This window comes from Parasteatoda tepidariorum, chromosome 8 (genome assembly GCF_982258835.1).
Source record: "Parasteatoda tepidariorum strain Cologne lab strain chromosome 8, Ptep-v5.0, whole genome shotgun sequence".
NCBI classification, from domain to species: domain Eukaryota; kingdom Metazoa; phylum Arthropoda; class Arachnida; order Araneae; family Theridiidae; genus Parasteatoda; species Parasteatoda tepidariorum.
In genome coordinates this window covers 65034630-65059115 of record NC_141762.1, presented here as the reverse complement: position 1 = coordinate 65059115, position 24486 = coordinate 65034630, and positions in this window count along the sequence as shown.

The window sequence follows — 24486 nt, the reverse complement described above, 5'->3', positions numbered from 1 at the left end:
GTGACAAAATGATACAAATAAAATTTCCCTGAAAAATATTTTTACTTTTTAATATATTTCTTCATGCCCTTAAATTACATTAGGCTAACTTTGAACATTAAGCATGGCATCAAACTTCATAAAAGTTTATTAAACTATGTCAGCAACATTTACTGCTTTAAAACGAAAATATACTGCGTACATTCTAAATCATGAACCATGTTGAATTTTAATTTTGCTTTAATGAACGTATGTAACATACACATAAAACATCTTTTTTTATAATCTTAATTGTGACAAATTTTAAGACTTGAGCATTTAAATTTCATAGAATGGATAGTATAGCAGCTGAAATTGAGATAATGTTGACTTACAATAATGCTTTGTATTTGTTTTTTTTTTGTTGTTAGCTTGTAGTTAGCGTACAAAGAACAATTTTTAACCTACACCTGCTTATGCGTCTGACATTGCTGTCTAGGCACGTGAGACAGTGTCTCTTATGTACTTTTTCCTGCTAAATCCAATGAAATCAAAATTAAGTAGATAGAACTAAATGTTTAGAAGTAATGAGGGTTCATGCTTGAAAATATATTGCGTTACATTCAGTACGTTTCCGTATGTACGATTTTAAGTAATTACCCATTCACCCGTGAAAAAAATATCTAACTTACGGGAACGTAGACCACAAAACCAAAACAATTGGAATATACAATTGAAACTTAAAATGTTCTTCCACAAGTTACGAATTTATGATTTTATGACATAAATGGTTCCTATTCTTTTCTGTCTTTAAAATGGTTCCATACATTTAGCATATGAGAAGAAAGTTTTTCTAAAAACATAAATATGGATGGTAAATTCTGCATAAAAAATAAAAATTTGTTTTTACGTGCTTTATTGACGAATAGCACAAGAGATACCTTACATATAAAACATAAAACTGAACTTTAGGGGGTTTAAAGTTGGTATAGGTAAATATTTTCGACAAAATCGCAAAAAATTTCGATGAAAAAAATTGGATAAAATTGATATCATTCTCCTAAATGTTAACAAATTTAATATTAATACGAGGTGTATTTTTTTAAGTAAGTACCGTTTTGATATTCGCCGTTGCAGCGCTGAGGTCGACTTTTTTTGCATGCGCGCTGTGTACCAGCATCGATTGGCAAGGCTGAGACGCTATTACAACAACACTCACTCGTAATTACCTGTGTTAGCATATAATTCGTTTTCTGAGTGTAAAAGGTTTAAAAGCGATCGATATTCATCTTGAGATCTGTGCAGTTTACGGAGAAAGCATTATAAGTGATGGAATGATCAGGAAGTGGGTTCGAGCATCTGAAGATGACCGCACAAGTGTGCACGATGACGAACGGAACGGGAGACTTTTAGTCATTACTGATGATTTGGTGCAGACATTTTGACCGAACACTGAGAGAAAACAGACAGTTTACGATTACGTCGATATCTGATGACTTTCCTCAAGTTTGTCGAAGTGTTCTTAATACAATTGCGACGGAACGATTAAATTATCGAACGTTTGCTCACGCATGGTACCGAAAATATTGACGGAGGGGAAAAAAACTAAACGTATGGGCAGTGCCTTAGCTTTCCTTGAGTGTTACTATGAAAACGGGGATGATTTCTTGAGTCTAATTGTTAATGGAGTTGAAACCTGAGTGCCCTACCGTGCACCTGAATCAAGACAGCAATCAATGCAATGGCAACCTGGCAACAATGTCTGCCCGGAAAATCATACGTACCGTGTTATGGGCAGAATGGGGGTTTTGCTTTTGGACTTTTTGTCCCGTGGTGACACAATCAATTCAACAATGTATTGTGAGACTTTGCAAAAATTGCGCCCAACAATTTGGAACGAAAGGCGTGACATACTGAGTAAGGGCATCCTTTTGCTTCACGATAATGTCCGTCTACATACGGTTAATCGAACCCTAGACCTTATCACATCATTTCGCTGGTAACAACTCAATCACCCTCCATATAGTCATGATCTAGCACCTACGACTACCACTTTTTCTGGCATTTGAAATGTCAAAATGGCAGCTTTGCAGTGGCTGAGAAATCAGACTTCAAACCTCTACAACGATGGTATGTAAATGCTCGTTGCACGAGTGCCTCAATATTGGTGGTAATTATGCAGAAAAGTAGACTAAAGTATAGTCTTTGATATAAAAATAAAAATGTTTAAAAATGTCTGTTTGCTTTTTATTTATTTCAAAATGATACTTTTTTAAAAAATACTTCTCTAGTTATAAACCTTTAAAGCCACTTGTCAACAATTTTTTTTCTTTATCTGAACAGAGATTTAATATGTAAAAGTTTGCATAAAAGAAATCTTATGTGAAATTTTGTTTCGATTTAAAATGATAAAAATCATTTTTGAATAAATTCATTTTTCCAAAACATGTTTTTATGCTCTTGATCTAAATGTTCTCTATAAATACATACTGATACTTCTTCTCTATAAATACATCTCTATAAATACATAAGAATGAATTTTATGTCATGAATTTTATGTTTAATTTTCTTAATGAATCACAAATTTAACATACTTATTCATTACACCAAAAAAAATTCAAATCTGTTTGAAAAAATATCAGACATTTTTGTTGATTGAACATAAAGTCATAAGTCTCCTGTTGTATTTAGATGAGATGTTTTCTGCATTACGAAGTTGAATTAACTTAAAAAGTTAGCTCAATTGTTGATGCAATTGACTGAAAAACTAATTAACGCACATCGTACGTCGATTATAAAGACGCTTTCTATCTCTTTCTGAAAACATAATTAACAAAAGGATAAATTCCGCTTTTCAACATAAAGTATTTTTAATTTATAATTTTATAGCTATTTTTGCTTATTATTGTTGTTAATTTTTTTCTTAAGCAATTTTACTGAAGTTTCATGTGAAGGCTAAAACTAATTTCTAGTAATATCAATTTTAATCTTGAAGCAAAAAATAATGCTCGTAAACGAGAAACCAAAATCATTATATAAGCTTAAAAGGAGCAAAAGGCTTTCTTTGCTCATCTGAAAGGGCCAACAGCCTAATTAGAATTTTAAGTAAGCCGATACTTTTTGAACAAAAGCAATTTGCCAAGAAAAAGTGAAATTTTTGGGAGATGATGAATTTTTTGTTTACTTTAAGAAGATAAGTATTTTTTATCCTTAATATTTCAGTACCTTCTTAGTAATTTATGCATGTGAGTTTACGTTTGGAAATGAATGATGTTATCCATGTAATTATTTTGATAAATAAATGTTTAAATTTTAAGTGCAAAAGCAATTACGTTCAAATTAATGATTTAATGAAAAGAAAAATCTAGTATAAGAAATAGTGTATTATTATGATACAGTGGGATTTGTAATTATAGTCATTAATCTATATTTTTAGAATAGCTTGTCAAAAATAAATAAAAGGGAAATTTGGGCCGAGAACTAATATTTAAGCGAAGAAAAAACAAAAATAATCTCAAAACCAGTCAAATCATTGGTGATAATGTAACTTTGAAAAAAAAACGAATTAAATTACCATTTTATTTGTCTGATGAAAGGTATTGCTAATTGCCACTTTTCAACTTTTTTTCGTTTCCATTTAATGCATATATTTTTAGTTGTGAATTTTATTATAATAGTATGAGGGGTTTTGGAGTACCTATTACAAATCTATAATAAATAAGACACTTATATGTATGTGGTTATAAAATCGAGCATAATAAAGAAAATAAAATGAATGAAATTTCTTTCCACGCGTCGGCATAAGCATGAAGCAAAGCAGAAACGTATTCCTTCGAATCTGAATGGTTCAACTTTCACATGCATCAATAGCAACTAAGAGCTGCGAGGTGCGTTTAAAAATGCAATTTTGCAAAAGTGAAATTTTTTCGCATGCTTATAATACGCGTGCTCTTTTGCGACCATTTTTAAGTGGGAAATATATTGGGCAATTCCATGAAAAAGGGGAAGAACATTAGGAAATTTAAATAAGAATAATGTTATTATTTTGGATGTTTTCTGAATTAGAAAGGTTTGAAGTTTGTTAAATTATAATATATTTTTTTGAGAATTTAGTTTTTTAGTGTTGGTAGCCCATTCAACATTGGCATTTGCTTGTTCTGATTTGGGTGAAGAACATAGTCAGATTTTGAAAATCAGTAATTTAACATTATTTTCATTTCAAAATGTTCCAAAAAATAAATATTGTTTATTACACTTAATAGAAATATTGTGCAGTGTTAAAATTAGTTTTGTCGTTAAATTCACTTAATTATATAAATTTCAACTAAACATTAATGCATGTAACGTAAGTTACCAAACACTAGGAAAAGTTTTTATGTGTAAAAAAGAACAAGTGATACAAAAGTAAAAACAATATTTTTTCTTTCTTCGAGGCTAACACTAAATAAGCAGCAATAGTTTTCTTTTCAAATATTACTTACTTATTGTTTTATGCACTATTCAATGGGTGTAACGACTATTCAATGTAACTATTCAATGGGAAGTTACCGACATGCATGCAATGTAAATTACCAATGTGAAATGAGTCTATTTCTCTTGAATATTGGCATATAAACTAAATAATACGTATCCAGTTACAATACCAAAGCTTAAATAAATTATCACTGTCATAACATATTAATTTTAACGAAAATCTTTGCATCAAGTTATTTAATTGGGTGTTGGCATTCAAATGTTTTCAAAATTGGACGAAATCTTTCGTCAAGTACCAGGAGTAAAGGATGTAGTCTATATTTAGAGACGCTAATGGTAGCAAAAAGAAAGTACAAGCATGGCATCTTCTTCATTCTGTTCGAGAAATGCACCAAATGTTTATGGAAGAAAATCCAGAATGCAAAATTGGAAAAACTAAATTTTTTCAGCTCCGTCCAAAGCATGTCTTGCTTAGCAGCAAATTTCCAAGAAATGTTTGTTTTTGTAAGTATCATGAAAAGTTCGGATTGACTAAGGAAGCCTTCAGCAAAATCCATAATGTTCCATCTTTCGAAATTCTTTAGAAATTTATTTTATGTTTAGAAAAAACGGATGAGCACGAATCTCTAGAACAGATGAGCGGAGTGTCTAGTCTATTCTCAAAAGCTTCACAGATTAAAAACATTAAGCAGATCCACCGTTTAAGAGTATAAGAAGGCATACCAGAAGGCTTTTTTTTAATGAAAGATATTGAAAAAGAGAATGATAAACCCAAGATAAAAGCTGGAGGTTGGTATATGGTTAGATACGAGGACATGTTATATCCTGGTGTGGTAATGCCTGTTGAAGAGCAAGAATTTAAAGTAAATGTAATGGCTGCTGTAGAAAATCTATTGTAAATGGCCAGAAAAAGGAGATGAAATATTCTACCAGAAGAAAAACATGGTGAAAAGAATTGTGCACCCTATACTAGTTAATAACAGAGAACTTATAAATTTTGCAGTTATGTGTGTGAATCAAGTGCGTAAATCAAAATTTCTGAATTTACTTCATGTACACTTTTTCTCCCTTTATTACTGTTTAAATATCTTAATTTGTATTTGATCATTATTGGAATAAAAGTTTGAAACAAAGTGAATTTCGTAACGTAAATTACTGTAACGTAAGTTACCCATTTAAAAAATTATATTTAATTTATTTTTTGAAATAAAATCTTAAATCTAGGCATAAAAAATATTTAAACATGTCAGAAAAATGATACATATAATCTTAATCATGCAGCATTTGTATAAGAACAGGATTTTGCCTTCAAGCATATTGCAAATTTATGCCATTCCTTTTCAGGTAACGTAAGTTCCCACACTAATTTTACATTTTCGCACTGTTTAAATTGAAAAATATTAATTATTTTAATTAGTTTCCTTTTGGTTTTGATTGTAATTTTAAGAAATCACTTCATTTTAATGCGTGTATTAGTATTATTTGTATGCTTCTAAGTTCTCAGTGCAATAAAGTTTATGTGGATGTAACGTAAGTTACCGTGGGATAGCCCTGTTGCACAATGCTACTTTAATTTCCCCCTACCATGATCCTTTTTTCTTCTTCGTTTTTTTCACATATTACAATTTTATACTAAACTTGAGGACTTGAAGTTATTGTGTGTCTGAATACTGAAATTTAGAAATGTGTATATTAAGAAAAAAAAATTTAGAGGTTAAGAATTACCTCAGAAATTGAAATTGTTTACGTTGAATTCAACGTGAAATTTTATTTCAACAACCAAATACTGCTTTAATTTCAACTTCTTTTAAGACTATGAACATTTTTCTTACTCCCTTTTTTGATTCTCATACATTTAATGACATTGTGATAAAATAAAGGATTTATAGCTGTTGTGCTTCGGAACACTTAAATTTAGAGCTGTGTACTTAAAAATCTGTAAAATGTTTGCAATTTCAAATTTATATGCAACTATTTAAAATTTTCTACAAAGAAGCTAAGTGTATCTGTAGATTGTTGTACAGAGAAAAGTTTAAAGAACTATTAATTCTAAATTTCAGTCTTCAAAAGAGTATTCAAAGCCAGATGGAAGTAACGTAAACAATAAGCGAGCTTGGAGTGTGAAGCAGTTCGAAGAAAACTACGACAGCAATCTTTGGAGCTGGAAAGCGTTAGCGAGCAGAGTGGGGGAGCCTCCAAGTTTAATTATAATCCACTTATGGTATTAGTTCCCTTAATTTCTAAAACTAGCAAGCTCTTTGCTTTAGTTATAATTTCTAGCTTTTTGTTCCTGCCTTAAATGTTATTAGATGTTGATTAATTATATTATTTGATATACTCTACAAATTTTCGAAGTTGAAAAATTTTCATATAGTTTCATATTTTCAGATTTTTTTCCTCTAATTAGTATATATTAAATATTTATCAACAATTTATAAGTGGTCATATAAAAAAAAATATTTTTTACACTATTAGAATGTTCGACCCATGATTTACACAAGTCACATTTAAACATATTACTTATTAAATCGTTTTCGTTTAGTAGAAGAAATTTAATGAATATTTAAAAAAAGTTTTTCTTTCTAAAAACTGCTTTAATAATAGGTATTAAATTTTCGTTAAAATATAAAGTATTACATTATATCCAAAATGTTCTAAAAGTAACAATGCAGAAAAGTTTTAGAAGACTTTTTACATAATATTCATGTATTTTATTTCAGTTGACAGATTTAAAATCAATATAGAATTAGTTGCATTTCATCTTGAATTGTTTAATATTCGTCAGCTTCATGTAAGTGGCATAAATCACTTGTATAATTAACATTACTTGAAAAAATAATAATACCTTCAGCATTCTGAAAAAACTGCATGTCTTGTGCAAAAAATAACAATAATTGCATTTTTTGTAATATTTTTATCATCCATTTTGTAATATTATCATCTACTTTTTTTTAAATATTTTTATCATCCATTTTTTTTATTTTCTGACTTTATATGCATTTTTCGTTGTGTTTGACATTCCATTTTCCAGTGTAAACTAAATATTAAAAAATGTGTCTTAGTCAATGAGCACAATATAAATTTCCATGGCTTTGAATTCTTTTCGATTCTATAATACGAAATAAAATAATTTTTATATTTTAGATACTTTATAAACTATTCAAATCTTTATCCGAACCTTTTCTCTTATTTCGTGATCCTATGAATAGTTCAAATATCAACATAAATTTTCGAAAAATATCTGTAACCGTAGTTTAGGTTCAGAAATCTTTAAAAAGGAAATGTAATATATTTGTACAAAGAGTAAAAGAAAAAAATGTTTCTCCACTTGGTGGTCTGGAACTGAAAATCTTCAAGTTTTAAACTGTTGAAAATAATATCACGCATCTAAAATAATTTTTAACAAGACTTTTGTTTCTTTTACATTCTTAATAAAGAGACAACTATTCATACTAACTAGAAGCACGGTGGATAATGATGTTTTGTTTTTCTGGGTTAAAAACTGATAATGAATAGTTCTTCAACTTTTATTTCTTTGAAAAAAAGAAAAGAGGAATCGGGCTCTAAAACGGGCCAAAACGAGGAATCGGGCTCTAAAGTATGAAGCTAAAAAAATTTAATAAATAAATGAATATTTAAATTCAACTTGATACGCTTTATGCAGCTTTTGTTTATTAAATAAAATTTTGCTTATTAAAAATAAATATTGGCTTACATAATTATATAGTTGTTACTATCTTGCTATTTGCTAGCCACCTGGCTCTTAGGGCATTTTAATATCATAAGCTTCTTTTTTTGAGTTTTAGTTGCATTAAATATTTTTTTTTAGATTTTCTTAAATAGAAACAGATAAAACATCTCCCTTCGAATTTAATTATAAATATTCAATGTTTTTAAGCTTTTCATAAATTTTTAAATCCATAACTTACTCTTCTTTTTTTTTAAAAAAAAAAAATTTAATCAAATAATAAATTTTTGAATAAAAAGAGCCTTTGCTGATTAATGAAGCTTTGTTGTTTCATTAGAGTTGATAGCAGGAATTGATTTGTATTTTTATGTGTATATATGGAGTTATTTTTGTCTGTAGATGATTGATTGATCGAAAGAATGATTTCGCTAAGGGAAATGATGTTGGAATCTTTCGTTTTCTGCTGCAAACATCCCCTATTAGAAGGGTTTCTTAATAATTGAAGTAGTTTCATGTATCTAGGAAATCAGTACATTGTTGGATAAGTTTTTTTTAAATATGTATGTTTTTGCTTTAAAAGTTAATTAAGTATTAAAGACCTTTCTTTTTGTTCATGAGGGACAATTTTCTTGATGAGATATTAGTTTAATTAAGTTTTTTCAAGGCTTCACTATGTTTATATTGAATTTATATTATAATGTTAGATTTTTCACTGTTTTTTTTTATTAAAATATTTTCCAATACGTTTATAGAAATTTAGGAGCATAATGAATCATAATATCAATTAATCTTGCTGTGACCTTTTGTTATGCTGTAAGTGGAACATTATTTTTATAATTTTTAAGCTTAATTACAGGCTACCATAGCTCAATTTAAAACAAAACCTTATCAAATTTATCACTTTATGAAAGCTTCCAAAATTCTGCACAATATTATGGTTTAAAACGAACATTATGGCTCATTTTTGAACTGATTATTCTGAGATAGAATGTTTGAAATAAAATAATACTTTTCACTGAGTTTGTCATTACTTCATTCGTAACAAATGATTTATTTTTTTAAAGTAATTAAAAGCTTAACTAACAAAAATATTTATTTTAAATCAACACTGAGTGAGTGCTTCGTGAATTAACATTATTATCAAATTATCTGCTTTCATCCTTATACACGATTTGCATTGGATTTGCGACAAGTTGAAGTGTTATTAATTCGATGAAATACTTTTAATGTTCTTATTACGATTCTTCACATTTTAACTGCTTTCCTATTTTTCAAAAACAAAGATAATTTTTCTTTCCTTTGAAGTTGTGCTCTGATGTTAGAGGGTATGTTTTCTCTTCCATTGTTTGAGTAAAATTGCATCCCTTGTTTCAATACTTTTCCGCTTTCATTAGCTTTATGTATTTTATAAAAGTTTTGTTGTATTTTGACTTCTTCTTTAATTGCATTAATTTTTTTATTTCATTTAATTACCATCGTTGAACAGCCGACCCAATTTTGAACCCAATCTAGAAGACAATGAAACTTCTGGATCAAGTATTGGAAGAAATCTGCCTTCGAGGGGGACATTTTTATGGAACTAATCTGCATTTGCATTACATTGAGAGGAAAACCTCCCACTATTAGTCTGACGACTAGGGGAATCTAACACATGATCCGCCTACCACTAAGAATATTTCCGTCAGCATCAGAATTATATCGACCAGCCATCGCTTGAATTTGAACCCGGTTCAACTCATTGGGAGGCGAGTGCTCTATCCTCCGAGCCACTGCGGCTCGCATTCACCGTTATTGGACAAAATTGGCAGTGGCCACCGGCCACAGGACCAGTAAGCATAAGAAATAGCAATTTAAAAAGAAATTAGCAGCTGCTGACTAATCGTTTAAATTTGATCTCAGACTTAATTTATTATTATTTTTAATAAAATAAATTCAATAATTCATTATGAATATTTAATAATAATCTGAAAATTACTCTATTTGTTCTCTGAAAATTTTTCTTAATGTTTTTAAAATTTACTTTTAGTTTTTTCCCTGTTTTGAGAAACACTTCAAGAGAATTGTTCTACTTTATGAATATCAACAGTTCTTTTAATCGGCGAACAATTTGGTAAAAAAAAAATAGCCTCATATTTTAAAACAATGAACATTGTTAAAACTAGTCACAGGGTCAGTAGTGAAATTTCCAAATTTAGATGTAATATTCATTACTAGATGTAGTTCGTGGATTTTGTCATTTTAGGAACTCTCTAAACTTCTGGTGAGCAGAGTTTTCCGTAATCATCAGCTTTTTAGAATCCTTATCAAAATAAACTGAAAATTATAAAAATACTTTAGGGTGCAAAAGTTAATATTAAAATAAAAGAGAAACAATAAAAACGTTATTGAAATCTGCTGTTTTAAAGTGAAAAAACAAAGTGTGCTAAAAAAACGAAGTATCAAAACTGGTTTCTTTATCTGTTATTGGTAACTCAATTGTCCTCAATCCTCAATAGTGATTCGTTAGATTTTTATAGCATTCAGATTATAATTTATGACTTCTAATATGCATACCTTTTGAATTCAGTTCTGTGCAAGCACAGAGTTACGTGAATTAGAGAAAAGGTCATCAGGTCATTTCATGAATCACTTGTTTTAAATACACTCAAGTTTCTTTTGGCAATCAAACTGGTTTTTATATTTTCTATGCCATCTTTCTCAATAGTCATTTGTCGAATTTTGGCTGTATGCGTTTATTTCCTCACTTAATTTACGTTTCATAATGTGTTTAATATTTTAAACATTTTAAAAATGTTTATTAAATTATGGTACCACCAGTAATTATGGCAGAGATTATGGTACCACCTGCACTGACTGTATGGATTGGCGCGGCATGTCCTGTTTAAAACTTGTGCCATTAAACATTATGTTTAATTTAATTCAATATTTATAATGCCAATAAAAGTGATAAAACTTTAATACGGTCTCAATTTGGATCATATTTTCATTCAAGTTAAATCATAACACCGTATAATTAAATTCAAGTAGGGTGATTTTTTTCACGAAAACATGGTTCATCGTGTAACGGTTGCAGTTAATTTTATTGATATCTGATTTTTGCACACTTGCAGGAGCAAATTTGAGTGCAAAAAGTAAAAAGGTTTGACTCGGTCCAACATTTTTAACATCGTTTAGGACAAAATAAATTTTCTTCATCTGTTTTTATTCACACACACTCTATATTTATCACCATTCTTATAAAAAAGTTTCTTCCTAATTTTCTTATTTACCCTAAAAACATTCAAAAAACTACATTGAAAGTTAAAGCAATTTTTACGATTACAATAAACACTATCGAATATATGCAAACATTCCAACTTTTTCTGAGCTTCTCTTGAATTTTTCAACATGTATTGAAGCATTATTCTGCATTTTGTTTTTATTCTATGAATAGAAATAACATATTCATTAGATTGATGTGATGATTAAAATACATATAAATCATTGAAAGTACGAACGTAGGCATGCAGACAAAGTAATTTACATTTTATTCTATTACATACTTTCAAAGCAAAATGCAAAATAGGCCATAAAAGATGCCCTATTTTCACATAAAAGTTGAATCTTTCTCGTTAAAACTTGGTAACTGAATAAAAGAAAAATTGGGTGGTTTTATTACTCAAAACTCGAAACCATATGTTTAAAACAACCTTGATGTATGAAATAGCTTGGGTGAACAAGATAAGGTAAGAGTTTCTGAATATAAACCAGCCAAACATTCACTACCTACTAGAAACGAAAAAATTCGATGCTTATTTGCATTTAAGAGTAAGGCGAAGCAACTGGGAATTGGATATAAAGTTACATAATATTGCAAGTAAGCATATTTATTTTTAAAATTTAGCTTAAATGTTCTAAACATTTATTAACTTATAAGGGAAAAATAGGATAAGGAGACAATTATTTCGTTATTTTTAATATTTCCTAGGCTGCCACGAACTACGAAGTACAGTGATAAGAATTCAAAAATATTTGTGTTTAATTGCAATCGTTATCAAAGTTCCCATTTTTCAAGCCAAATACAGTTTTCGTACATTTAATTTTCTTTATTACCTGTATAAATAAATGAATACTTAAATTCGCTAGAAAACTTCAAACATTAATTGCTGTGCCGTGATGGCTTAGTGGATAGAGCGTTCCCTTCCAATGAGGTGAACCAGGTTCGAATCCCAGCGATAGCTGGTCGATACGAATTCCGCATCCGATTTGCACCGATCACAGTGCTGACGTGAAAATTTCCTTGACGCCAGGCGAATCGTGGAAAGTTTTCCTGGTTTTCCTCTCCATGTAACTCAAATGCAGGTTAGCTCCATCAAAAAATCCTCCACGAAAGCAAATTTCTCCCAATACTTTATACATGAACTCCCTTGTCTTCTGGGTTATGTTTAACATTACAACGCTACGGAGTTGAATATTAGTAATCGTAAACCCAAAATTGGGTAGGCTGTTAAACGACGGTTATGCAAAAAAATTAAATAAAACTCTACTTGCTAACCCTCGCCGACTCCCAAAATAGTTTCGTAACAAAAGAAAAAGTTCCTCTCTGTGTTTATAAAAATGAGAGCATTGCTTTCTACACTGTTATATTTGACAAACTAAAACACAAAATTCCTTTATTGTGTTGCTTTAACGATTAAAAATGTTTATTTGTTCAAAATGTTTCATTTTTCAACGAGTGCAAATCAACTTTTTATAAAGATTTCAAGTATTCGGATCACAGATTGAAAGTGTTCCCCACCTCGTTTCCGGATTATAAATTTTTTTTCCGTTTTAAAATAAAGAAAATTTAACAGCCTGGAAAATTTTTAATTGTGGAGGCTTGGACATCTGTTTGAAAGTCTTTTTCCTCATAAGCTGAATTTTTGGAGCTTTTGCAAGAATTATTATGTTTAGAGTTAAAAAAATGTCTAAAGATAGAATACTCATATTTTAGGTATTTATTCTCATTTTGTTTATATCCTTTTGTGACTTTATTTGATATAACTGATAAAAATTCTACCATGTACCCTTCATTTTTACTTAAATATATTTCACTCTTTGTGTAGCTGTAAAAAACAAAAACAAAAAAAAAACGAAATTAAGCATTCATTTTAAGATTTTTTAAGGTTTGTTTTACGTAAGAGAAATTACATCCAAATCGGTTTAATTTAAAAATATTTGTCCTAGAAATTAATTTGCGTTTGCAATGTTGAAAAATCAATCATGTAGCATGCATTCCTTTTAATTAAAATATTTATCAAGGTAATAAATGAAATTCAACAAGCATCAATATTAATTCGCGATCGCAACGCTCGAGTACGCCGTCTAGCGGGAGCCTGTAAATATCGGACATTAATTTATCACGTTTTCATTTAGTTCCATCCAAATCATTGACTGAATCAGACGCCATTTTTTAGCAGCAAATAAGAAACAAAATTTCCCTAAGGAAAAGGCCGAAGAACTTGAAAAAAATCTCCAGAATATTAGTAAATCTTTCAGGAACAGAACACGCCAAACATTTGAAGAAAAATTCCGCAATAATTTTTTATTTCTATTATCAACAAACTTGCAACTGATGACTTCCGATTTCGGATACTGTTACAGATGTGTGTATTAAGGTAAAATGCATTTCTTCTGTCTTCAATTCATTACGAATTAAAGTGAAGTCAACATTGCTTTCGTCATTCCAGTGAATAAATATGAATTCAGAACATACAGAATTGTAATAGTTATAACATATTCTTCTTCGTTATAGAATAGTATATATTTCTGTATCCATATAATTCGGAAAACAACAATAAAAAATTATCCAAGTTACTTGAAATAGTGCCATTTGTGCTGATTCTTAATTAATTTTAATCGCTTTCTTGGTAAGTATTTTTTAGTGTTGAAAGAATAAGTTCAACTAGAATTCAGCTATTCTGTTTTTAGCTACATATTCAAATTCATATCAATTATAAAATTTTGCTGTGTAGTATGTTATCTAAAAGTAATGAAGGTATAAACTATGTATCTATTATTTGAGAATAAAGTTTTCAAACAAGGAACTTATCATTTTGGAATTCTCCGGGAATCATAAATCAGGTAAGTGCAATGATTTTTACAATGAAAAATTTGCTTGTAAATATTTTTTTTTCATTTGATGATGGTTCTCTACAGAATGGTTTTTTACGTCTGATTAAGAACTATAAGAATAATAAAAAAAGAAACAATATGAAAGTTTTTATTTCAATGTAAAGAATTCTTGAAATCGTTTTTTTATCCTAAGAATTCTTTATTTTCCGTTTTTTAGTTTATAATTTTTTGATAAAAATTGTTCTCAAAATACTTTTTTTGAAAAATTAAATGGTATAACATTATGTGTTTATGTATACTTCTTGTATATTCCAATTTTTGAAGTAATATGATTCAGAAAAGTATGGAATAAAAATTCGGTACTTACTTATTAACGCCACCGCCGCTACAGATTTGGCGGTTTTTAAGTGCCGCTAATGTACACTTAAAATTTTTGCGACAATTCATAAAATAAAACACTTTATTTAAAATCAAAATAGTCAATCGGATTTCGGTGGAAAATGAGCCGATATAGAGTTTAGCATAGATTCAAAACAATCATATCGCCATATGAACTCTGATAAATAAGATTCCAAATGAAATAACATTTCCAAAACGAACGTTTACCAAGATAAAGTTTTATGTTGTGGGAATTGGTACATTTTCGTTTTTTCGGTAAAATATTTCCCTCTTAAAAAAATACAATTGCATCTTGTTTTGTTTTTGGCAAATCCCAAAGACGAATTTTCGCAGCACTAAAAATGGCGACAAAAAAGAATTGTTTTTTTGTTGTTTTTTTTCGTCAGCATTCTTTATTTTACGTTTCTTAGTTTCTAAATAATGATTTTTATTGAAACTTGAAATTTTTTGATAAAAATTATTGTCAAAAAAACTTTGTTTACAAAATTAAATTTCATAAAATTATGAGGCTTATGTATACTTTTTGTTCATTTTAATTTTTGAAGTAATATGATTCTTAAAACTATAGAATGTAAAGTTTAAATGGGCCTTTCATGTTATATCATTGAATTTAGTAAAACTATTTCTCGGGCATTAGGTTTTAACTCTTATAAGAATATGCATATTTTTTTCTGTTAATGTACAAATATTTTTCCGATGTGTTTTGGATATTCCTTCTCTAATAAAAAGAGATACCATTTTGTTTTCGTTTGCATAAGAAAGAATATCAAGCATTTTTCTTTTTTAAATTTAATTAGTCACAATAAAGAAGGAACGTTGCAATGCTACATGCTACATTAACGACGTCTCTAGAGTAACTGAATGACGGTTCATGTAGAAATCGCAGGTAAGCGTCTCATACAACAACGCCCCCTATAGTTCGTTGCGATCGCGAATTGAGAACAATCAAAGCAATGAAAATATTTAAAACACGAGAAAAATATTTAAATTTCAGATCTTTTAAGCGTAAGTTTCGTTACAACATAACAAGAAGCTAATTCTTGTAAGATGGTTCTTAAATTCCTTGGTGCTTGTAAGCAATTAGCGAGATTTCGTTGAAGATTAACTGATCAATAAAAAGTTTCCGAATTTCATGCTCGAAGGGAGTTTTAGTAATCTAAAATCCTTATTCAAATATGTATGAGGTAAATAATAAATTAAATGCATTGCATTATTATAAAAATATACGACTTTTAATTAATAATCTTATGATCGATTTACTAACTGTTATTTTCTGAAGTTTCATGATTGTTATAACTTACTTAGAATTGAACACTATTCCATAGAAGCAATTGTAACCCTATGACGCAGATGAAACACCAGTTGCCCTATTATAACTTTTTTCTGTCGCTCTAATTACGAGCAAAAATATCTTTTCATATTTTTTTTAAATAATAAATTGGTGTAATAGTTATTGAAAAATCTGTCAGATTATTGGAATTACATTTGTCCTAAAATATAAAATCCAAAAGAAAAAACGAAAAAAAAAGTTCAAGAGCATTTGTTTAGTTTATATTCAAAAGTTTATCAATAATTGATCTTCCAAAGTAAAGAAATTTCAGTGTTGAATAACTGCTTCTCTTAGATCTAAACAACAGTAAATGAGTGCAAATTTAAAAAAGATTTTTCTTTTAACGTAAAAAACAACAATATTTCAAGCTGTGTTTCTTAACCATAAATTATAAAAACTCTAAATATAATATTTTTCCGTTATTTTAGCAAAATTAATTCAAAATAATGAAAAGTGTATAAAAAATATAGTTAATAAAATTATGCGTCAAAGGGTTAAATAGTGTTTTTTTATGAATATTTAACTGAGTGTAAACAACAATAAGAATAATATCAAGACAATAAAACAATAACAAGATTTTAATACAGGGTCGGAATCTTGAAAATTTTCGGTGCATCTCTCCACTTAAGTTATGTTTACGAACAAGCTTGATATTCTAGGGAATTTTTATTATTGTGACAAGTAACTTTACCATTCATGCAATTATTTTGTATTTTTTGAAAAAATTAAAAAGTCATGAGCCACAAATTGATTTAAAACACATAAAACACATCATGACATAAGTAAAGCACAAAGGTTGCAATTTCTTGAATCTTGTTTCCTGTTGTTATATTTGTGGTTAAAGTTAAAGGGTTTTATAATCTATAAAAATGAATTGCAAATAGTGCACACTGTAAAACATTTCTGATCAAATTACCGTAAGAACTGCCGACACTCAGAATGCTTGTACTTTTTTCGGTAAAGTTTATTTTTACTGTAAAATTTTAATAAACAAAAAAATCTTAGATACCGTAATTGTTATAGTAATAGTTACTACAAAATATATAAATCACTGCAATTGAATTACTGTAATATTAATGCAAAATTTACAGTTTAAAATTATATGGTAAGAATGGATTTTACGGTAAAACAAATTTTAAGAAAGTTGCACGATACTCAGGTTGCTGGTCTACTTCTTAACCGGCAACCTGGTAGGGAATTTTCGGGATTTGGTAGGAATTTTTTAAAGCTTTATACAGTTAACCATACAAACCTTTTCCTTATGAATTAAAAATCGCATAACAACCCATTACTTGAAACGTCAAAGGACGATAGGTAACTGAAGTTTTTGAGATAACACAAAATTATTACTAGTATACATTTAGTACAAATAGTGTACTAGAAAAATAAAGATTATAATGTTATATATGATCGAAGTTTATACCGTTAGACATTACACATGCTGGACATGGACACTGACGGTGCATTGATAGTCGGAACAGATTAAACACTCGAAGAGTTTCTAAAATTGTAGTGACGGTGTGAACGATTCTTGTCACATGATCACTTCCGGACACATGATAGAGGTTACCTTTGTGGGATTCCAGAAGAAAAGAAATGCTTATGTATTTTAAAAAGTTTATAAGCGCGTGTAGAGCGTAGAACACCATCTAGTTCGAGTGCTATTATAATATTTTTGCACATGGGTTGCTATGCAGTTCTTAATCCTTATGATGCGCCCTACCTCTGCCTAGAAGTTGTTCAATACATTTTTTTTTAAAAACATACTGCAAGCATGTTAACAACATGTTTCGTAATGATTGAGACTTCAAGTCGTAAAAACCTGTTTATTAATGTTTTTGGAGAAATAGACAAGAGTATTATCACGCGGTTTTAAGCTTTAATACCAACATACTCGTGTTTCAGTTCTCCTTAGCTAAATACAAGGAAAAAGAAAACCTATTTGTAATAATTTTTATTTTTATTTTCCATATTTCGTCTTAACAGAAGAAACTCTTTAAAACATCTGCAATTATTTGAAATCCATTAGTGCTTTGCGCCTTTTCAAAGGAATACTTATCTATATATTTTTAAAGAAATGGTAGCATATGTGTTTAATAATTAAGATTTATTTAGCTGAAATAAGTTAGTTATGTCTACCATAATATGTTAAAAATACATAAATGTAAAAATTAATTTTTTTATTCGAAATTCAAACCACATATATTTTTTTAAAAAAACTTAACGTTGCAAATGACAGAAAGAAATATTCAATTGCAATAAACTCTTCATGTAGGTGTGCTTTATAATATAGACCCTTTTTCGTGGCCCGGAATTAATGCGTCAAAATCAATTTAACGAAAATATTCTTCAAGAAGAATGACCCAAAAAAATATTAAAACTATTAGTTTAAATACAACTTACGTTTTCCTTTCCATTAGAATCTTTAATTGAGTGCAATAGTTAACTGTAAAGATAGGATTTTTTTAATAAACTAGGAGGCTCCGCCCCCTGCTCGCTAACACTCGCCAACCCCCGAGAAGTGCTACGCAATCCTATGTGGTTCACGCCGTGAACCATGGCTCGCTGCGCTCGCTCGCCAATGAACACAATGTTCTAGCACAAAGACATAATATATTATCATCAAAGACATAGTATTTTATCATCAAGGACATAGTATTGTACTTATGTAGAAGAATTCTACCAATGTTCTTATTGGCTTTTAAAAAAGTATATTAGCTATTTAGATTGTACATGGTGAAAAAATCAAAACATTAGCTAAATAAGAAACATATTAGCAAAATAAATTATCAAATATTGCTTCACTAATATTCTGCATTTTAAAGCGTGAAAATTCAATGCATAAATAAACGCGAAATATAAAAAAATTCAATGCATTCAATACAAACACTTAAACGTTTTTTAGACGTTAAGGTAGCTCCCAGTAGAAAAATATCAATTCAACAGCGGCCTTTTAAAGCATTCTGACTGTGATGCCAGAATTTGGCATTACATATGTATTTCCTATCTTTTTTAAAATAAATCAAAAACTTAATCTTTTTAAACGAACATAAAATATTTATTTCTTCTCTTCCAGATCAATGTAACGGATACTTTCTTTTTATTTCATTATTATGCAGACATATTAATTCACTGTCGCCTCTGGCCTCTAATCGAAAACAAAAATCCATTTATAACTTTTTATTCTAATTTTCCAACGGCTAAAATGTTTCGGTTGCATGGTTATAAGAATTCACATAAATTTGTTGGCGACTCGTGATCGCCAAGGTGTTCTTTTAAACCCATGTGGATATGCTAGTTGGCTTTGTTTTTGGCTATGATATATTATGATAAATCGCCAAATTTTGGATCTCCTACACATACTCTTTCTCTGTCCGTTGAGAATAAATATATTCACTTTGAATTTCTAAATTGGTGAGGCTGGGACCCCTTATAGGGGGCCTCCCCAGTCTCAAATTTTCTAACGGTCAGAAATGTTGTTCTGGCTTTATGATCTCTCAATAGAGAGTATTTTTATTTCATCCCTTTAAGGGATTTCATATGTAGGATGAAGATGTGGCCACTCGAAATCTTAAATTATGCTTAATAAAATCTAAATTTATATTCAACGATTTGTACATTATTTCCTGGAAACTCTATTGCTCAATTCATTCATTAATGGCCTAAATGAACATTCATATATACCACTATCAACTATACGGCTAATGACGGGGAAGCAAAGCCTTCCCTCATCATACTCACTTCAATTAATTAATTAATTCCTAATTGGGTATACTATAGCCTACGTCACAGGTTGTGTTATTCCTACTAAATTTAACCCATGAACGGCATTTTCTGCGAGCCTAACTTCAAGCCACAAATAAACAAACGAAGTGTTTGATCGTTTAAATAGCTGCTCGCCAGATTTTACTGCATTATAAAGAAAAGTAATTGATATTCGATTTTTGATTAATAATTGATTTATGTGGATAGTGGCATTTATGTGGATAGTGGCATAGAATTTAGCATTGCGTCATGGTAAATGTTATTCCTACTAAGTGGAAGTAGTTGTGTTTTTTTATATTATACCCAATTGAGTTTAAATTAAATATTGTCATGTTTTTAGTGCATGAATCTGAATTGAACAACCTGATAATGCTCACTCTGGTTATTGTTATCTGGTTGCTCACTACGTGCTCTTGCGCACCGAATCCAATCAATTAAAAATGAAAACTGTTGCCAAAGCGAGAAAAGAAATATAATCGGCTTTATTGATACATACATACGTACGTATTTGCGTTTTATATAATACTAGTGGGCTGCGCCCCCTGCTCGCTGACGCTCGCCAAACCCCGAAAATTGCTACGCAATGTTATATGGTTTGCTCCGCAAACCAAGCTCGCTTCGCTCGCTACTAACTTAGGTACATTGCAAATGCACAAAATTCTAAGAATTCAAAACAATCATTCAAATCCATATAACAACTTTTCTTTCTAAAAAAAATTACATCCTACTGAGTCCTTAAAATAAATTTGAATTCAAATAAATGACATGTAATTCGTTAAATCTATTAGAAATGTGCTATAGTATAAAATCTTAATATAAAATTTCTAAAACTGATATCTCTTTAAAAAGATTAAAATTTCGGCTATAATTAAGTCTATTAAAAATTTAAATAAGTGAATTGCAATGGAAAAACCTGCATAAACAAATAAATTCTAGTAAAACAAATAAATTCGTGATATAAATCAAAAATTGTCAAATAAATTCGTAATACATAAATTCGTGAAAAAAAAAACGCTTTCGACAAAAAACCAAAATAGAGATCTATCGACAAAGACTTTTGCCTAGCTTATGCTCTCCCTGGTTATTTCAGTTTCCGTTTTTAAAAGCGCTATATGTTGAGCCATCTTAGCTAGATTTGGCATGTGACATTTTTAGCGGTAATCATTGGTCTATTTTCTAGCGTTGCCATTCGGGGAGTTGTAATGAGGCTTTTTTTTATCGCCGTGTAAGAGAAATATATATATAGATAGATGTGTAGCTCTTATTGTTGTCTTATTAGTTTATTGTTATTGCAGTATTTGATCGACGCAAATCAATCTAAATGAAAAATTTTAATCGATTACTATCCGATTTTCATAGTTACCCTAGTTAAATACAACTTATATTTTCCTTCCCATTAGAATCTTTAACTAAATGTAATAATTAACTAAACAGAGAGAAATTATTTCTTAATGAATACGCAGCCCCTATTGTTTTTATTGATCTATAGTTATTGCAGTATTTGATAAACACAAATCTATAATCTAAATAAACAATTCGAATTGATTACTACCCGATTTTCCTAGTTACGTTTACAGTTTCTCTATTTTAAAGAATGTGTCTCAAGGGTTTAACTTATATTGTCGTTTTACGCTTAGTAGATCTGCAGAAAGACATCAGCCTGGATAGAATGTCCCAGAAAGAGGGTTACATTTTACCCTAGAGAGCTTCCCTATAATTGCTTTACCGATGAATGCGTTAAGACAGGGTCTTAGAATTTAATCAACCCTATACAGATACGACGATATTGAATTCTTAGTGACCTTTTAGAACAGATATGTCCCGATCCCCTTGAATTTTAATGAGATATATGAAGGCAAGATTCTATTTCTATTCTACTGAGATATGTCATTATCTATGAAACGGATAATTCGTTCTCGAATAGACATGGTTTCTTGATTACATTACCATGGAAATAAATGGCGAAATGTTTCTTATTGAGTAATTCGTGTTTCGTGAATGTTTATCTGCTCATTTATAATGTTTTGAATTTTTTTTTAACATTGTAAAATTTCTGCCCAGTTTTGTGATTAATGAACAATTTGAAGATTGCTTTAGTGATATTTTTAAGCTTCTTCTCTATTGTTAAAATATCTAAAATAATCTTAAATAATGTCAAAGTACAGGGAAATTCTACATTTGCGATTGAACAGCTTAGGGGAAGATTTTGCAAGTTACATTTCATCGATATTTAATAAAAGTTTTTTGAAAAGTTTTCGTCATTAGCTTCAGAAAACATACATAGCCACAGCACGAACCTGTTTAAAAAACAGATGCTTCCATTACAAATTATCTTATGCATTGACTTGTTACAAAATTATTTATCCGCCATTAATTATGTTGTGATATTTTTTAAATTGTGAAAGCTTTGAGTAGTTTTGTGATTACTGTTAAATTTAAGGATGGTCTAATAAAAAATTTTCTTGATAAAACTATGAATAGAGTTTTTTCGACAAATTTATAAAATTTGTCCACAGTTAGCCCCCTCTCGCTTATATAGTTATATCATAGGGGAAAGGGGCAGGATACCAAAATTAGCAAAAATTACAACGTCTGTACTCTTGCATGATTTAGATGAAGGTCGGATGACCGTTTAAATAATGATTTGGTCTTTCAGATTGTCGGTAGCTTTCTAATCTGTCTTTTAGTCAAAGGTATTCATTTCCTTTTCCACAGATTGTATTGTTCATGAGCCAAACGCTCTAAAGTTCTTTCACAAATAGTCCATGAAACCATTATCTTATTTTTGTTTGAGAAATAAGGTGAAAGTTCTGTAATCAAAGCATTTTCTAAGGAAAATAATTTATTTTTAATTTATGAATTGTAAGCTGGTTGCTTTGGCAACTCCCGCCAGAAAAAGGTGGTGTGGACCACCATAGTCTAGTTGGTAGGGCGCTTAACTCGTGTTAGTGAGAATGGGAGTTCGAATCCAGTCAGCCGAAAAATCCTCGTGTATTAAATAGTGACTGGGGCACATTAAATCTGTCGGAATCACAAAGTCCTCCAAGTTCTTATAACAACCTCTGGGGGGACTGAATTGGAGATTGAACGTTCTCTGATTCAGGTCAAAATTACGATGTGTGAATGAATGAATAGGTCCGCCTTGTAAAAAGGGTGTGAATTGGAGATTGAGCGTTCTCTGATTCAGGTCAAAATTACGATGTGTGAATGAATGAATAGGTCCGCCTTGTGAAAAGGGCTGTGACGTGTGTGTGTGATAGCAGTTATATTCCTGTTCATAGATGGCGCCACTCAAGAAACGCATCCTCTGCCTTAAATTCGCAACTCTTTCATGACAGCCGATGACGCCCATTGGTCTTTGTGTACGCCTAATATTGTGCAGTATTCAAACTGTTAAAGTAACTGTTCGAAAAAGATGGCGGATTTCAATTTTTTAAAAGGTAGTGTGTATCTTAGAATCAAAGATTTTTGAAATCTATGCTTTTGTTATTTCAGGTATAACGTCATTTATATTTTTTGATAAAGTATCAAAAAATTCTGCGATGATATAGTTTGTAAACAAACATGTTAAAACTTAAAGAATGTTTATAATTTTTTGTTTTTGCATTTTTATAGTTGAGTTTTGTAGGCAGGTATCATTTTTGCTTAGTTATGGAGAAGAAAAAAAATTAAGAATCCCAGTATAAGATTAAATATATTTTTTTAGTGAAAATATGCAATGAATATTAAAATAACGAAATAAAATTAAGAAGAAAAACCACATTTTAGTTGAAAGAATAGAGATAAGGCATTTTTGGTTTTAAAATGGTATTACGATGTTTGGATTGAGATAAATATTTTTTTTATGAATCTCTTGTGAGAATACAAGATAATACAAATTATGATTTATATTTGTCACATTTGATTTCATACATGTTTTGATTTCTACTGAGTTTTCGTTTGTTATTTATGTAATTAATCAACAATGAAACAAAAAAAGGACTGAAAGGGAATTGATGAGACATCCCAAAGAAATATCTCATACCCATATAATGTACGTTAAAGCCAATTTGAATAAATATGTATGCTAATTAAGTTTCAACTTTGTTTTAACGTTTGAGTTATCAGGAATAAATAATTGGCATAAACAACGAAAATTAATGTTTGTCATGTCAAATTAGTTACAAACTTTACTACAGTTTTATTTGATAGGACTCGTCAAAATGAAATATTTATCACCTCCAAAATGTCTGAAAAGTGATCTTCTTAATCATTTAAATTAATTTATGAAAAGCCGAAACAAATTATGTGTTTTGAAAGTCTGAAATATAATTAGAGAACATCCTGAATTGTTTATAAATGTAACTAGGTAGAAATTCGTTGGCAATCATTTAAATTAAAGAATTCTGAGATATTATGAGAAAAATTATATAAAGACAGAATTCAAAGATTAATTTATGAGAAGGTTCTTCATACAGGGTGTCCCAAAACGACCGCATAAACTCTGCACAGCTAGATTCCTCGTTGGGAGTACATAAAAACTGCCCAAAGAAGCGTTCCTGCACGATACATAGTTTACGAGAAAAATATGAAAAGCAAGAAAAAACACTGCCGGAGCAAGAAAAAACACTTTATTGAACATATAACCAGCAGTATGCTGTGCGCAATTTAAAGCAGATGTTCAAAGTGTTCGTCGTGCTTGTCGAGGCAGGCTTGAGCACGCCGTGGAATGTCCAATAAATTGTTTTTTTCTTCCACCGGCAGTGACGCCATACTTTGTTTTTCGTATTTTTCTCGTAAA